Source organism: Arachis stenosperma, chromosome 2, assembly GCF_014773155.1.
Source record: "Arachis stenosperma cultivar V10309 chromosome 2, arast.V10309.gnm1.PFL2, whole genome shotgun sequence".
Lineage (NCBI taxonomy): Eukaryota > Viridiplantae > Streptophyta > Magnoliopsida > Fabales > Fabaceae > Arachis > Arachis stenosperma.
This window is the reverse complement of record NC_080378.1, coordinates 57,813,005-57,816,557: the sequence shown is the minus strand read 5'-3', so window position 1 is coordinate 57,816,557 and position 3,553 is coordinate 57,813,005. Positions and strand designations below refer to the sequence as shown.

At 43.8% G+C, this 3,553-nt stretch overlaps 1 non-coding gene across 1 annotated transcript; it reads left to right on the top strand.

Moving 5' to 3' along the window:
* The first annotated feature begins 3,141 nt into the window (after positions 1-3,141).
* Positions 3,142-3,249, top strand: LOC130964747 (small nucleolar RNA R71). Its single transcript, XR_009080823.1, has one exon. It is a non-coding gene; the product is annotated as a small nucleolar RNA R71 (small nucleolar RNA).
* Positions 3,250-3,553: the final 304 nt, after the last annotated feature.

The following is a 3,553-nucleotide window of genomic DNA, read 5'->3' as shown; positions in this document are numbered from 1 at the left end:
ATGAACTCCAACCATCCTCTAGCTACGGGCTTGAGGTCATGCCTTCTCAATTGAACCGGCTTCCCTCTTGAATCTCTCTTCCATTGGGCGCCCTCTTCACAAATGTCAGTGAGGACTTGGTCCAACCTTTGATCAAAGTTGACCCTTCTAGTGTAAGGATGTTCATCTCCTTGCATCATAGGCAAGTTGAATGCCAACCTTACATTTTCCGGACTAAAATCCAAGTATTTCCCCCGAACCATAGTAAGATAATTCTTTGGGTCCGGGTTCACACTTTGATCATGGTTCTTGGTGATCCATGCATTGGCATAGAATTCTTGAACCATCAAGATTCCGACTTGTTGAATGAGGTTGGTAAGGACTTCCCAACCTCTTCTTCGGATCTCATGTCGGATCTCCGGATATTCACTCTTTTTGAGTGAAAAAGGGACCTCGGGGATCACCTTCTTCAAGGCCACAACTTCATAGAAGTGGTCTTGATGCACCCTTGAGATGAATCTCTCCATCTCCCATGACTCGGAGGGGGAAGCTTTTGCCTTCCCTTTCCTCTTTCTAGAGGTTTCTCCGGCCTTGGATGCCATAAATGGTTATGGAAAAACGAAAAAGCAACGCTTTTACCACACCAAACTTAAAAGGTTTGCTCGTCCTCGAGCAAAAGAAGAAAGAAGAGAGTAGAAGAAGAAGAAATGAGGAAGAAGGGAATGGCTTTGTGTTCGGCCAAAGAGGGGGAGAAGTGGTGTTTAGGTTGTGTGAAAATGAAGGGGGTGAAGAAGGGTTTATATAGGAGAGGGGGGCTCATGGTTCGGTCATGTATGGGTGGATTTGGGAGGGAAAGTGGTTTGAATTTGAAGGTGAGGTAGGTGGGGTTTTATGAAGGATGGATGTGAGTGGTGAAGAGGAAGATGGGATTTGATAGGTGAAGGGTTTTTGGGGAAGAGGTGTTAAGGTGATTGGTGAAGAAGAGAGAGAGTGGTGGGGTTGGTGGGGATCCTGTGGGGTCCACAGATCCTGTGGTGTCAAGGAAAAGTCGTCCCTGCACCAAATGGCATGCAAAATCACGTTTTGAGCCAATTATGGCGTTAAACGCCGGGCTGGTGCCCATTTCTGGCGTTTAACGCCAGGTTCTTGCCCTTTTCTGGCGTTTAACGCCAGTCTGGTGCCCCTTTCTGGCGTTAAACGCCCAGAATGGTGCCAGACTGGGCGTTAAACGCCCACCTGCTAGCCTTACTGGCGTTTAAACGCCAGTAAGTTCTTCCTCCAGGGTGTGCTATTTTTCTTCCTGTTTTTCATTCTGTTTTTGCTTTTTCAATTGATTTTGTGACTTTTCATGATCATCAACCTACAAAAAAAAAACATAAAATAACAAAAGAAAAATATATAAAATATAACATTGGGTTGCCTCCCAACAAGCGCTTCTTTAGTGTCATTAGCTTGACAGATGGCTCTCATGGAGCCTCACATTTTCTCAGAGCAATGTTGGAACCTCCCAACACCAAACTTAGAGTTTGAATGTGGGGGTTCAACACCAAACTTAGAGTTTGGTTGTGGCCTCCCAACACCAAACTTAGAGTTTGACTGTGGGGGCTCTGTTTGACTCTGATTTGAGAGAAGCTCTTCATGCTTCCTCTCCATGGTGACAGAGGGATATCCTTGAGCCTTAAACACAAAGGATTCTTCATCCACTTGAATGATTAGTTCGCCTCTATCAACATCAATCATAGCCTTTGCTGTGGCTAGGAAGGGTCTGCCAAGGATGATGGTTTCATCCATGCACTTCCCAGTCTCTAGGACTATGAAATCAGCAGGGATGTAATGATTTTCAATCTTCACCAAAACATCCTCTACAAGTCCATGAGCTTGTTTTCTTGAGTTGTCTGCCATCTCTAATGAGATTCTTGCAGCTTGCACCTCAAAGATCCCTAGCTTCTCCATTACAGAGAGAGGCATGAGGTTTACACTTGACCCTAAGTCACACAGAGCCTTCTTGAAGGTCATGGTGCCTATGGTACAAGGTATTGAAAACTTACCAGGATCTTGTCTCTTTTGAGGTAATTTCTGCCTAGACAAGTCATCCAGTTCTTTGGTGAGCAAAGGGGGTTCATTCTCCCAAGTCTCATTTCCAAATAACTTGTCATTTAGCTTCATGATTGCTCCAAGGTATTTAGCAAGTTGCTCTTCAGTGACATATTCATCCTCTTCAGAGGAAGAATACTCATCAGAGCTCATGAAAGGCAGAAGTAAATCCAATGGAATCTCTATGGTCTTATTTTGAGCCTCAGATTCCCATGGTTCCTCATTGGGGAACTCAATGGAGGTCAGTGCACGCCCACTGAGGTCTTCCTCAGTGGCGTTCACTTCCTCTCCTTCCTCTCCAAATTCGGCCATGTTGATGGCCTTGCACTCTCCTTTTGGATTTTCTTCTGTGTTGCTTGGGAGAGTACTAGGAGGGAGTTCAGTAACTTTCTTGCTCAGCTGTCCCACTTGTGCCTCCAAATTCCTAATGGAGGACCTTGTTTTAGTCATGAAACTTTGAGTGGCTTTGATTAGATCAGAGACCATGGTTGCTAAGTCAGAGGTGTTCTGCTTAGAACTCTCTGTCTGTTGCTGAGAAGATGATGGAAAAGGCTTGCCATTGCTAATCCTGTTTCTTCCACCATTATTGTTATTGAAACCTTGTTGAGGTCTCTCTTGATTCTTCCATGAAAAATTTGGATGATTTCTCCATGAAGAATTATAGGTGTTTCCATAGAGTTCTCCTAGGTAATTCACCTCTTCCATTGAAGGGTTCTCAGGATCATATGCTTCTTCTTCAGATGAAGCATCCTTAGTACTGCTTGGTGCATTTTGCATTCCAGACAGACTTTGAGAAATCAAATTGACCTGTTGAGTCAATATCTTGTTCTGAGCCAATATGGCATTCAGAGTATCAATCTCAAGAACTCCTTCTTCTGATTTGCCCATTGTTCACAGGATTCCTTTCAGAAGTGTACATGAATTGGTTATTTGCAACCATTTCAATTAGCTCTTGAGCTTCTGTAGGCGTCTTCTTCAAATGAGAGATCCTCCAGCAGAGCTATCCAAAGACATCTTGGATAGTTCAGAGAGACCATCATAGAAAATACCTATGATGCTCCATTCAGAAAGCATGTCAGAAGGACATTTTCTGATCAATTGTTTGTATCTTTCCCAAGCTTCATAGAGGGATTCTCCATCCTTCTGTCTGAAGGTTTGAACTTCCACTCTAAGCTTACTCAATTTTTGAGGTGGAAAGAACTTTGCCAAGAAGGCATTGACTAGCTTTTCCCATGAGTCCAGGCTTTCTTTAGGTTGTGAGTCCAACCATGTCCTAGCTCTGTCTCTTACAGCAAAGGGGAATAGCATAAGTCTGTAGACCTCAGGGTCAACCCCATTAGTCTTGACAGTGTCACAGATTTGCAAGAATTCAGCTAAAAACTGATGAGGATCTTCCAATGGAAGTCCATGGAACTTGCAATTCTGTTGCATTAGAGAAACTAATTGAGGCTTAAGCTCAAAGTTGTTTGCTCCAATGGCA